The 13,795-nt window shown below is 41.7% G+C and overlaps 1 protein-coding gene across 31 annotated transcripts in view; it reads left to right on the plus strand.

Annotated features, from left to right (window-relative positions):
• The window catches only part of MBNL1 (muscleblind like splicing regulator 1), a 203,428-nt gene that overhangs the window by 12,982 nt on the left and 176,651 nt on the right, over positions 1-13,795 (plus strand). For 6 of the 31 annotated variants that reach the window (XM_032629613.1, XM_032629633.1, XM_032629622.1 and 3 more), the window contains exon 1: positions 11,598-11,766. The exons of 11 other annotated variants lie outside the window; for them this stretch is intronic. The gene's annotated coding sequence lies outside the window, so the exon portion shown is untranslated. Of the gene's footprint in view, positions 1-11,553; positions 11,767-11,835; positions 12,081-13,795 lie in introns of those variants that run through there. 14 more of the 31 variants (XM_032629625.1, XM_032629641.1, XM_032629645.1 and 11 more) reach the window with 10 other exon arrangements.

Here is a 13,795-nt window from a genome sequence, read left to right on the forward strand (position 1 = left end):
ATGGTAAGGAAGATAAACAAATGTGTGCCAAGTATCATCCGTGTACTCTGTTTTCCTAATAATTTGGCTGCCTCACATAAATTGGAAATTTGGTGACAAGTATGCCCTTTTCTACAAGCTTAAGTCTAATCTGAGTTAACTTCCCAGGGACCATGTAGAGTTTTCAGTATTTAGGGACCTGACGAAGTGTTTACAGCTTCTTCCAAGAAAGACCTACCAGTATATTGTAAGAATAAACAGACTTCAAAGTCATCACAAGGAGAAAAACTGTTCTGGCTAAGTCTGTAATTTAGAGTATCTTTAGAGAAGAAAGACTTTATGAAAAGAGAGGCTCTGAGTGGCCAGCCTCTTTTATACAGTTACTTTTTTCTTTATTTAATTGTAAAGACTAAATGACAGGTAGGAAAGTGCTTTTTTTTTGCAGAAACGTGGGCGTCTTGAAGCTGTGGAAGGAAGTTACATTGTGCATGGGAGTAAGCATGTGGGTAGGAGTTGTACACCACCACTCTATTGCTAGTCTAGAATAATCATGCATAAACATCTTTACGGTGGCACCTGAACAGAATTAATAAACTCCTATCAAAGGCACTTGATACATTGTTCAAAATAAGCACATATTACCTTTTATATCCAGGAATAGTAAAAAAAATTTTTACATCAGAAACAAGGATAAAAAAGTCCTGTAACTTTGACAAAAACAAAGATAATACAAGTGGATTTTCATATATTAATTCAAAAGCTGACATACTATACTCTCCAAAAGTGTGAGAGAGAAGCTGGCTTTGTCTGTAGATGTCATAGCCTTAAAAGATTAAACCCAGGAAATGAGTGAAAGTAAACACCAAAGAACACAGCAAGAGCAGAGTAGTAATGATCAATCACAGATTTCTTTAAACCTTGCCCTCGGGGGCTGTGTGGTGGACACCTTTCATCTCAACAGAAATAAAGTCACTGTTTCACACAACAGTAATAGAATTCTGTCTTACAAATGAGGAGGAATTCAAGCAGTGTAGATGTGTAGTTTAAGTACTGTGATGGCTCTCACAGAGCTATAATTTCAGATGTTTGAATTCAGTGAAATAAAGGGGAGATCATAAAAATAATAATTGTCTTTTGAGTTTAGATTCACCCATTCACATGTTTTTCCTTCCCTTTCACTACACTTTGCAAATTTGTATTTTTTACTTAATTGATTATAATTACTTATTATTTCATATCTATTGCCCCTGTGGGACTGTGTGTTTCAAGAGGCTTGGGGTCCAGTGTTACACACCCTGTAGCCTCAGATTCCAGGAAAGGCCAGAATTATGCCAGGTGCTCAGTGACTATTTGTGGACCAGATAGGAAAGTTGACAGCAAAATGACTTAGAGGGAAAATGCAGCAGTTACCCATGAGCTGGTGGCCTACGGCCAGAAAAGTTTGAAAGGGAGAAGAATGTTCAACATTGTCTAGAAATATATAAATGACTGAGAAGGCTAGATGGGATCAGGTCCTGTCAGCAGTTACTCATTGCTAAGCCGGTGACAGAAATACAGGCATTTGAGTCCAGCCAGGTGTGGCCAGGAGAGCCACATTCTGGCCGACGGCACATTCACAAAGACAGCAAATTAAGACTTGTAACATTACCCGCAAATGAGATTCAAATGAGAGATGTCCTATTAATTTATTTGTATTTATGATTTAACTATGTTCGTTTGTTGAGTGAATTTATAAAACATACTAAAATTTGCCAAAGACTTTTTATTTCTAAAAAAATCATATCTGTACATATATATGTATATATTCATATAACATTTTCATATATATGTATGCATATACATATATGTATTTATTCTAGAATATATTTTTTTTTCTTTAGTCTGATATAAATAAACCCCAAAGGAAGTGGCCCAGGATACTCAGAGGCCCTGATGTCATTCTCAACCGTGCTCATGATCACAATTTCTTAGAAAGAGGCAGGGTATAGAATTTTAAGCAAACAGCAACCTAAGCCTCATAGAACATGTAGGATTATCCTCTGTGTGGGCTTGATTGTTTCTCTAGCTTGTCTTTAAGCCCACAGGTCACTGATGCTTACGTGGTACAAAGTGAGACATATTTTGGTGGCCTAAGGAGCGTCACGTCCAACCAGGTGCATGACAAAGGTGCCACAGCATCTAACCTCCCCACAACTAGCCTGCCTCCTGCGTTTCTACATGCATGTGGGCAAACCTAAACTCGATTTGAGGTAAAGTTTCCTGCAGAGAACACTGTTTCTATTGTGCCAAACTTGCCAAGGGGAGGGAACAGAGCAGGTCCATACATTGCCACTGATTCTGAGGGATTTTATTTCATAAACTCTAGCTCAGCAGTAGGAAACCTTGGCTGTATAGCGGGATCATCTGAGAAACTTAAAAAAAATATCGGTGGGGACTTCCCTGGTGGTGCAGTGGTTAAGAATCCACCTGCCAATGCAGGGGGCACAGGTTCGCGCTCTGGTCCGGGAAGATCCCACATGCCACAGAGCAGCTAAGCCCGTGCACCGCAACTACTGAGCCTGCGCTCTAGAGCCCGCGAGCCACAACTACTGAGCCCACGTGCCACAACTACTGAAGCCCGCGCACCCAGAGCCCGTGCTCCACAAGAGAAGCCGCTGCAATGAGAAGCCCGCGCACCACAACGAAGAGTTAGCCCCCACTCACCGCAACTAGAGAGAGCCCACACACATCAAAGAAGACCCAACGCAGCCAAAAATAAATAAAAACCTTGAGGATATTAAAAAAAAAAATTGGTGCTTGGGTGCCACTCCCAGAAATTCTGATTTAATTGCAGCCCAGAGATAGACGGTTGCACTCTATAGATCCAAAATGTAGCCAAAGTCAAGAACCACTGCCCTAGTTTCAGTCTCCTCATTTCTAGGAGGGCCTCATAAATGCTATCTCACACGTCTCTTGTGAGGGTTCAAAGAGATAATGTGTGTAATAGGAATCCATAATATTGCTGAATTCACCAGTTTCCCTTCTTCCTTTATTTCAGGAGGGGAACTAGAAAGCGAAGGACGTGGGGTTGGGGGAGTCTGGGAAAGTGAGGAGGAGAGATCCATAGAGCCCTCTAACTTCTGCCTATTAGCAGTTCATTAGGGTTAACAAGCTATCCTTTTGTCAGAGCAAACACTTTTGAAGGATTAAGCCTCATTCTCGCCTTAGTGTGAATGACTTAATCAGATAATCTCCTATCACCTAGTTGGGGATTTACTATTGAAGGACTGGGGGAAACAAGGAGAGAGAGAGAGTTGCAAGGGCTGCAAGGGCGGCCTGGAGTTTTTTGAGGGCAGGGTGAGGAAGCCTGCCTGTCTGCAGCCACAGCGTCTGGGAACTAGACTTGACACTCAGTAGGCTTTACATAATGGCAGCATGAAAAATAAGAAATACTTCCCCTCACGTTGCTAGGGCAATGATTTGTTAAAGCGTTCCTACTGTCAGGTCGCTTGTCTGTCTAATGGCTCTTCCTGACTTTTCGGTGTCTTTCTTTCTGCCGTCAAGCACTTAACGTGTGCCAGGTAATTATACCATTTGCCAGCTGGTTGGGAGTCTATGAGGAGCAAGGCCTTGCCCAGCCCTATCCTCTTTGCCATCTGCTTGGCACATGGGTTTAATTGAATTATTTCACTTGCTACACTCTTTTCCAAACGTGCAGGGTTTTTTCCCTATGTCTGTCCCCCTCTACTAGATTAGACTGTGAGCACCTCGAAGAGATCTTAATTTCCGTGTCCCCAGTGCCGTTTAACTCTTGATACGTAGTGCTCAATAAATATCTGTTAAATGAATCAAGGAGCAGCCGGGAGCCCCTGATGCCTACATTAAGACATTAGAATTAATTTATGACTGTACTGCTTAGTTCCCACACTACTGGACAAGGCAAAGAGGGAAGAAGAGAAAAAAGATGTGTATATGAAGCTCCCACCATTTATTCATGTGACAAAAACTGTTCTTAATTCAGAAGTCCCTTTAGGACAGCACTCCCCAACCTTTTTGGCACCAGGGACTGATCTTGTGGAAGATAGTTTTTCCACAGGCTGGGGAGGGGTGGAGGGGCGATGGTTTTTCAGAATGATTCAAGAGCATTACATTTATTCTGCCCTTTATTTCTATTATTATTACATTTTAATAATATATATTATACAATTACAATTACATTGTAATATATAGTGAAATATATAATGAAATAATTATACAACTCACCATAATGCAGAATCAGTGGGGGCCCTGAGCTTCTTTTTACTTGCTACTCACTGATAGGGTTTTGATATGAGTCTGTAAGCAACTGATTTATTATGGTGTTTGTGCAGTCAAACCTCTCTGCTAATGATACTCTGTATTTGCAGCCACTCCCCAGCGCTAGCATCACCGCCTCAGCTCCACCTCAGATCGTCAGGCATTAGATTCTCCTAAGGAGCGCGCAACCTAGACCCCTCGCATGCGCAGTTCACAGTAGGGCTATGAGAATCTAACGCCCCCACCGATCTGACAGGAGGCGGAGCTCAGGCGGTAATACGAGCGATGGGGAGCGGCTGTAAATACAGAAGAAGCTTCGCTCGCTCGCCTGCCCGCTCACCTCCTGCTGTGCGGCCAGGTTCCTAACAGGCCACGGACAGGTGCTGGTCCGTGGCCCAGGGGTTGGGGACCCCTGCTTTAGGACATCACTTGAAACATGGTCTGAAGGTAATTTTGGAAACAGAAGGGGAAGCAGGAATAAGAGATGCCGACAAAACATCCAGAGAGAGAAAACCCACACAAAGGAATGAGAAGAAAGAAGGATGTGGAATATCACAGAAGCCAAAAGAAAGGAACTTCAGAAATAAATGAGTAAATAGATACAGTGGACGTTTAGGAAAAGAAAAATCAACCTTGCTATTGGCAATTTCAGGTTTTTTTGGTTTTTTTATTTTGCATTTAGGAAGAAATAAGGCAATGGCCACATTTTCCAGATGCTTTTATTCTACATAGAACAGAGTTAACATGTAGAAATGTTTGGATTACAGTCCATAAGATAGTTACACTATAACATTTATACTGTTAGATCTAATAGATACTGTTTTTAAAAGATTACAAGGAGACTCCCTGCTAAACCACAGCACACCATTTTATGAGATGGTAGAAAATATTTCACAATATTACATGTAATTATATATTGTAAGGTAACATAATATAGGTAATATATCCATTTTGACCTTCTGGTATCAGTTTCATAATTATTTTTGTAACATTTTTACTTATTAAAAGACCATTAGTGTACATTTTCTTTTCCTTAATGACAGTCTGTATTAGAAGACTGTGTGTATATCCTAGATAAGAATGTCTAGAAATGTATTACACATTAGACACATGACTTCAGGATCTGGGACGTAGGCTCAGAAATGCTGCACTGTGGGGCAGGAGGCTTGACCCCTTATTAACTGTGAGGTTTTGGTCAGGGGTCAATTCTCCAGTCTCTGTTACTTTATGTGACAAATGAGGATTATTAATGCATATGAATGACATGGAGATATTATTTGCTTTATAAAGTTCTATTATGAGGTGAAGTGGGGAAAAAAACAGCACAAAATTGCACATGTAGTACAATAACGATTGTGTAAAAAAATGTGTTGAGGAAAACCTGGAAAGAAGTAAACTAATATTATCAGTGTCTATTTCTGGGAACTGGAATCACTGCTGAATTTTATGAAAATGTTCTGTCTTCAGAAATTTTGAGTTTTCTATCCTGTGTTGACTTGAGGGAAGAAATAAATCTCTCTTTCTCACACACACACACACACACACACACACACACACACACACACATTTCACTTCTCTCAAGGCCTGGAGCTGGTCATCTTATGGATTCTCTTCAGCTCTGAGATGGAAGATTCTAATGTTTACTGTATCTCACTGCTATAGGCAACTAAATCACTCTCTTCTCTCAGGTCTTCAGCCATTTGCTGCCTTCGCTGTCCTGGCCAGAGCACACTCTTCTGGTTTGCTCTCCTTCTCAGCGGCGGTGTATTGCCTGCCTTCCGTTCTGCGATTAGCCTATCAGGCTCCCGCACACAGCAGTCAAGTATAATCTAGTTATCTCCGTGAAAAGCAAATCTGGATCCTGTGCCAATTATACAGGCCCCCCCAACTTCAATATAACCAAACATGTCAATGGTTCCCACTGAGCAAAATTATCATGATTGGAGCTTTGCATTTTGAGTGTGATTAATTTTAGTAAGATTCATCGAATCTCTCACTGGACTGTAAACTCCTTGAGGTTAGGTTTCCCATTAGTTTTTTATCAGTCATGGGATTTCCAGCCCTAGCATGAGCTCAGGATTCAAGGTTCTAGACCTACAGTTCCCACTGCTTTGAATGATTTTTCCCCAGTTCTCACTTCTTTGAGGACTCTGCCTACTTCTGACCATCTCAATCCTTGACCAACTATCCTGTTTAACAAACACAGCCTCCCCTCCTTTTCCCCTCAACCTGCTTTCTTTTACTTCATAGTACTTACCTCCATCTGAAATTGCCTCAGATGTTTATCTTTTTCTACATATTTATTCTCTACTTGTTTAGTGCCTGTCTCCCTCTAAGAGACTGTAAACTCCTTGAAGGAAGTGATTGGGATGTGTCGTTCATTTCTGTAACCATACTGCCTAGAACAGGACTTAACACAGTGGATACTCCATGAACATTTGTGAAACAGAGGCATTGTGTGAATGTGTTTTCTGTAAGGAAAGAAGGAAGGAAGGATGGAAAAATGGAAAGGAGAAAAAAAGAAAAAACAAGGAAGAAATAGAGCAGGAAAGAATTATATTCCTAGAAATCTAATGTGGCTCTTCTTCATATTAAACTTGGGGAGCACTTATGCCTATATTCTTGTTGCCCTAGTGTCTTTAAGAAAAATGATGAAAATAAATGGCCTGAATCAGAAGACACTGATGCTAGCTCTTCTCTGTCATGGTTCCAATTTACTTATACAGTATTTTCTGGTCTAACAAGGGAACAGGGCCAGATGGGCTCTAATGTTCCATTCTCTACTAAAATTCTGTGGTTCTAAACCTTTAATTCTGAAACGTATTTGCTTTCTATTTCCCTATTTCTAGATACTAAAATGATTATAGTGAAGATTTAGATTCAACTTTTAGGTAAAATAGGTTAATTGAAAAATGCATGATAAAATTAATATTTTAACTCAGTTTTAATCTTTATAAACATTTTAAGACAAATATATTGGTTTTATATATTTTTACATTTATGTGTTTTGTACATTAAGTGGTATATATATTATATATGCAATATGTTCTATTATATAACATACTATATATACACACAATAGAATATATATTATTTATATTTAAATACTAGGCATAATTTTAAAAACTTACTTGATATGTGAAATATATAAAGGTCCTAAACTAAATTTAGATAAACTAAATTCATACAATTCTATCAAGTATAGTTGTTCAGATATCTGAACAAGTTTGAATCCAGGCTACAGAAGAATGCTTCCACCCCCTTCCCTGCTGTGAAACTGAATGGAGATACATTTAATGCATGTACTTAAAATAGATTCACCATACGAAAGTGTTTCCAATTCTTCACTGCCTTCCAGCAGCTTCTTCTCTTAACCATCTATATTTAAACATGGGTCAAAAATCATGGGGCCTGAATTTGGGTCCCAGTTTTGACACTATCTTGTAATGGATTCTTTTTACTCTGGTATAATAACAGGATTCCTAGATCTGTGATTCAAGACCTTTTCATATTTCGAGGTTTAAGAAGCATACCTTGGGATATTTTCATTTAGATGGTTTGTTGGGGGAGAGGCAGAAAAGGCAAATATTTGGACAGCAGTGAGAGCTTACTGAGCTATAAATGTGGTGTGTAAGGAATAAAGACACAGATCTACTAGAGAATGGACTTGAGGATATGGGGAGGGGGAAGGGTAAACTGTGACAAAGCGAGAGAGAGGCAGGGATATATATACACTATCAAACGTAAGGTAGATAGCTAGTGGGAAGCAGCCGCATAGCACAGGGAGATCAGCTCGGTGCTTTGTGACCGCCTGGAGGGGTGGGATAGGGAGGGTGGGAGGGAGATGCAAGAGGGAGGAGATATGGGAACATATGTATATGTATAACTGATTCACTTTGTTATAAAGCGGAAGCTAACACACCATTGTTAAGCAATTATACTCCAATAAAGATGTAAAAAAAGAAATGTGGTGTGTAGGACAAGAAAGATACAGTTCTCACACACATACACACACACACACACACACACACACACACACACAAGCTTACACAGTGCCGTAAAGACTCTCATTTGAATGAAAAAGATAAATGCTACCATTTCCTTTATCTGTGTTATTGTAAACCAGGTAGCTGATGTTATCTCTGAAAACCATATTCCTTAACTGTATTTCTATTGGGATTCATTGGTATAATTAAGACTTGAATGGTCTGAAATATTTCAGGAAACTGCAGTGAATATTCTTTCCTTTATCTGAAAATGTAGTTTTATTTCATCTGAAATTGTTTTCTATAATTTCCCTCTCCACCCAAAAACGACATTCTTTTTATACTTATAGATATACTTACTCATGAGCCTATGAACTGTAACTACACTTCATAGAAGAGAAACCATAATGCTATCCTAGCACTGAGGGAATATGATTGGTATTATAAATGGGAACTATTTACTTTTTATTACTATAATGATTTTTTAATAATTTCCACAATTTGAAATGTGGTTAGAATGCCACTGGTAGTTGAAAGCTGGCAACATGATTTAATATTTGTAGCATATGATCTGGTGTTTGCTGCACTGCTTCAAACTGTTAAATGTCATTATTCATGTTATAGTATTATCAATGATAATAAATTAAGCTAAACCAGTGGCAGTGAAGTTTTATATCATCATTTATTTTGACTCACTTTGGAGTCCTAGGTTGACCATTGTTTTGTATGAGTTTTCTTATGTGAAATAACATTTTTTCCTCTCTTCTCTGTCATTTACTAGGATGTTTATTCTACTGTTTCTAACATTCAAGGGTCTTTCTTGTATTTCTTTGTCTTCTGTTCAGTGGAGCAGAAAATTTGTCTGGGCTTCAATTTTTCTTTTGTTCCCAGAACGTCTCCCCTCCTCCAGTGCTGAAGTGGAAACATAATTTCCACTCTTGCACCACACAGGTTCAAAGTCTTGTTTTTCACCATGTTGCTCCCAACAGCGAATTTTCTAACCCACGTGAAAGAAGAACACCAAAGCTCTAACCTGGAAGTCTGCAAGGGTCTGAGAACAATTGAAAATAAGTTCCTACAACCAGGATTAGCCCTCAGCGGTTCACTGGACATTCTGAGGAGAGGCACATGGAAGCCAGTGAGGGCACCCACCTGCTGGCACAGGCATAGGTGGCCCAGCTCAGAAGTCAAGGTCTATTGTCAAGGAGAATGGAGGCAAACAGGAGAAATTAAAAAGCAAGTAGCAAACAATCCAGTAGGCTTAGCCAGGGACTTGGGAGTCTCCTCCCTTCCTCATTCCCTGCATGAGTCATTTTTCCAGTCTGTCCACACCCATTCACCCTTCTTCCATCGGCCTCCACCCTACACTCCCATTCACCCTCCAAGCTGTTGCTACAGGATCTTTCTGAAATGCAAGTCCAAATTTCACCTATCTCCTTGCTGTGTAAACTCATCTAGATCATCACAGTTTTCAGAGTAAAGTTGAGACCCTTGGATTAGCACAGACCTACTTTTAGCTCATTTGCTGCCACTCTCCTATAAGTATCCGGCTTGCACTTCTAACAGAAAGACTGGCAGGTCCACTGTATTTGCCAGGCTCTTTTCTCCAGTGGACCTGGACTCAATTCCCTTTATCTTGCTAATTGCTACACACCTTTCAAGGGACCTGTTAAAGTCACTCTTCCAGGAAGCTTTCTTGACTCTACTCAGGCCCATCTTGGGCTAGCCTTCATCATTTTAGCATTTATCCTTCAGGCGGAATTAATTGGTTTATTTTTCTCTTCAGTAGCCTCTTCCTTAGTAGAGGTATTATCCTTGAGGGTAGGAACTCTGTGTCATCCATTCTTGAATCTCTGGCATAGCAGGCACTTGATGTAGTTGTTGAAATGAATGCTGAATTAGAAGAAAAGAAGTCCTTATAGCTTGGGGTAGCTACCAACTGGCAGATAGAGAATGCCCATCCCTGTTCTCTGAGAAAGTGTCGGTTTCCTTTTAAATTTGCTTCCACTGTGTGCGCACTTGGGTACTTTTCAATGATTAACACTGAGAAGTGGCACCATCTAATTAATTTATTTGTTCTGGAAGGGAGCAGTGCACAATATTAACTCAGTGTTTTGTGGATCTAGCCAAGGGTCGAGATCGCAAGTCTGTTATTAATGCCTCTAGAAGTATTTTTGTATTTTAGCACCTTTCATGATGTTTTTCCTTCTCCTCCTGAAGCTGTCCCCACCCTCTCTAACACAGCCTAACAAACTTGTAGGAAGTACATCGCACAGTAGCTAGCATTTGGTCCTAAATTGTGTCCAAAACATGGAAAAAAATGTTTTTAATTAGAATCGTCATTGAACAAGTTATTCCCTAAATCCAAAGGAAGTTCTGCCCCGCCCCCCGCGCCTATCTCTAAAACTTGATCACATAACGATAGTCCAGGATTCTTTCTATTCAAAGTGAAGGCAAGTTACATCTTACGACACCCAGTGAATTATGATTTGGGGCTGTGGTTTCCTTTGTTCCAGCAATGATATGACTTATTTGCCTTGGACTATTACAGTATTTCAGAAAATGAATATTTTATGTTGAAAGAGGGGGTTCTTCTTTCTATAAATCATACAATGCAGAGTTGGGAAGGAAGGGGATTTTACATTCCAAATATTATTTACGAAGTAGATGGGAAGCCGGTATGTGAGTGTTCGTGCTTGTGTGACAGTAAGTTTTACTAAGGAATTCCAAAACCGTGGACACCCTGTTACTTGAGAAAGATACACACTGGCAGCCGTGCGGATGTCTTTCCCGCCTGTGGGCCATCAGGTTCAAAAACTGGTGCATTTTAACGCGGCAGCCCCACCAGCTCCTACTGTTTTATCCTGATTTTGAGACTCACCTTCAGTCTAACCTTGCCGGCTGCCTTACCAAGTCCCATCCACGGGCCTCTTTCAACAACGAACCGATTTGTCGGCTCAGCCAGTCGCAAGGAGCAGAAAGTAGTAGCGGTGCGTCCTCTCTGCACTATAGCTCGGAGGTTATAATGCTGAACGTATAAGATGGAAGATACCACCGGGAGGCGGCGGGGATGCACCTCGCCAGCTCCAGCTCGGGTTTCCTTTTGCTCTCCGCGCCGGTCGGCGGGTGGCAACGACCACCCCCAGCGGACTTTGTTTGGTTGAGGGGCGACGAGGTGGCGGGGGAGCAGAGCCGAGGGGCGGCGGAAAGTTGAAGAGCGTTTTTTTCGCCGCCGCGTGGGTTCCGGGGCTCGACGAGTCCGCCCAGGGCTTCCTGGTGGGGCTGGGCCGGCGGGGGAGGGGCCGCGCAGCAGCAGCGGAAACCAGACCTCGGCGATAAGAGGCTGCACAGCGACATGCAACAGTCTTTTCACTGCAGCTGAATGAGTTGTGGCGCTCACAATGCTCCCGTGACCGGGAACTGACAAGTTCAATTTTAAATCGCGGGCCTCTTGGAATCATGACTCCCACAATGCCTTGGGCACTCGCTCGGCAGTCGGGCTGCCTCTGAAAAAAAAATGTGAGAGGTAAGTTTCCATTTTCACAGTTTGCTCGCGCTGGTCTGCTGCTCTGCATTGTTCGTGTTCTTTCGGGGCTGTACATGGCTGAAGGAGGAAGTGAGAGGACGCTTGGGCCGGCTCAGCACGCTGGATGGTTTCCTATCACACACCATCTCGAGCTAGAGGGAAAGCGGGAGGTTGCAGCTGCAGCCCAGCTGCGAGGAGCCCTTCCCTGGGCTTTGCGGACACTGTCAGCACTGCCAGCTTCCCACTTGGCAGCCTAAGAGAAAGAAGGAGAAAGAAAGAAGGGGGGTGGTGGTGGTGGCGGATAAAAGAAACAGGTGCGTGGAAGTGTACTTACAACTTAACGACCTTTGTCGGGGGGGAGATGCGAGTCCATCAGATGGGAGCCACGGTTTCTCCCAAGAGATCCCGCATCCCTGCCCCTGGGACTGCCATCCAGCCCGGTTTTCTTCTGGGCCAAATATGTGCACGCAAAGGTTAATTCTCTGCCTGCTACCCATAAATTACGCATGACATGTTTAGCTGGGCTTCCTTATATGGAGAGTGCTGTATTTCAGTCCAGTTTGCCTTTTGCCAAGTTTACAGGGCGGAAGAAGCCCTGCATGAGAGGGCTCTTTTTTTTTTTTCCCCATCGTTTTGTAGTGCGTCACTCAAAAACTGTAAGAAAAGTAAGTATAGGCGCTCTCAGGGTGGAGCCGCAGTTAGTGGACTGAATTGCTTTCATGAAAGGTTGAAAAGAATGAAAAGTAGTTAGGACTTGGGTTCTGGTTTTTTAGACAAAAGCAGGACAAATATGTAGCGCGGCCTCCCCCCCCCCTTTTCTTTTTTTAAACGGAGCCGGAATCTGTTATTGGTAGTAATGTGTCATGTGAGAATACTTTGATTCCAGAGCCTGTAACACGAGCAGGTATATGGTGGAGCTTATGCTTGCCCCTCTCACAGCACTTTACAACTAGAGTGGTGAAGCTGGAAGGGTAATTGTGTTCTTAAATCTCTCCTGGGCGGGGAGAATATGCGGCTACTAGGATTCTGTGCTGTATTTCCGTGGAGTGCGCTTCCCTAGGATTAAGATTGAGTAAGAAGCTGCCAGAAAGGTTATTGCCACTGCCTTTACTTTGCGTGCCCACCAGCCCAGGCACAAGCCGATAGCAAATGGATGGTAAACTCTGCCCTACTCGGAGGAATTTCTCAAACAAATTAATACAGTGAGAGAGAAGTCATAATGAATGCCTTTGGATTTGCAGGCCGTCTGCAATGTGCTTTGAAATACTACACCAGTGGACACGGTGTTCCCCCCTCCTGGGTTTGAACACAGTGCCTGTTTATACCCAGAGGGTAGTTAGTACATAACTATTCTATACCAGCATAAGTGAGCCACTCCATGTTATCTCTGTGGGTTCCTGAGAGCGTTGGTGTTGCTGTTGAGATAAAAATGTTATCACTGAGACAAGTTAAAATGAAAGTTCAAAGACTGTAAAATTTATCCCAGGAATACTTAGTTCAGTCCTTAGAATGTCTTAGATATGGTGCTATAGCTGGAGACTCTGAATAAAGTTATTTTGTAGCCTGTGAAAGCACATTGTTGTCACTTGTATCTTTGCTTTCTTAAAGTTGGTGACAACTACAGCTCCGAACTGTGTTTTAGGAAATCTCCAGCTTTCTGAGTTTCATCAGTGTTGTGTATTTGCACGGGGGTGAATTTGTTTTTGGATTATTAGTGTGTTGTTAGGCCTTCTTTCAAAAGGTAGACAAAGCTTTTGGTTTTATTTGTTCAATGGGGGGTTTCCTTGCAAAAGTTGCCTTTTGTGTTTTAAGGAACAAGTTGCGTCAGCACCAGAAAACCTGTTTATCCATTCGTCTATAATTACAGTGTCACTAAAGACATAACAATCAGGTTGTATTATTACTAAGAGACTCAGAAAACCTCACATGTGCCTAGTTTAATTTTTTTTTCTCACGTAACTAAGAACAAATTTGTGTGCAGATACACATCGTGTGTGATACTCTGTGCAGCCATGCCAACAGAGAATCC

This window comes from Phocoena sinus, chromosome 4, assembly GCF_008692025.1.
Source record: "Phocoena sinus isolate mPhoSin1 chromosome 4, mPhoSin1.pri, whole genome shotgun sequence".
Lineage (NCBI taxonomy): Eukaryota > Metazoa > Chordata > Mammalia > Artiodactyla > Phocoenidae > Phocoena > Phocoena sinus.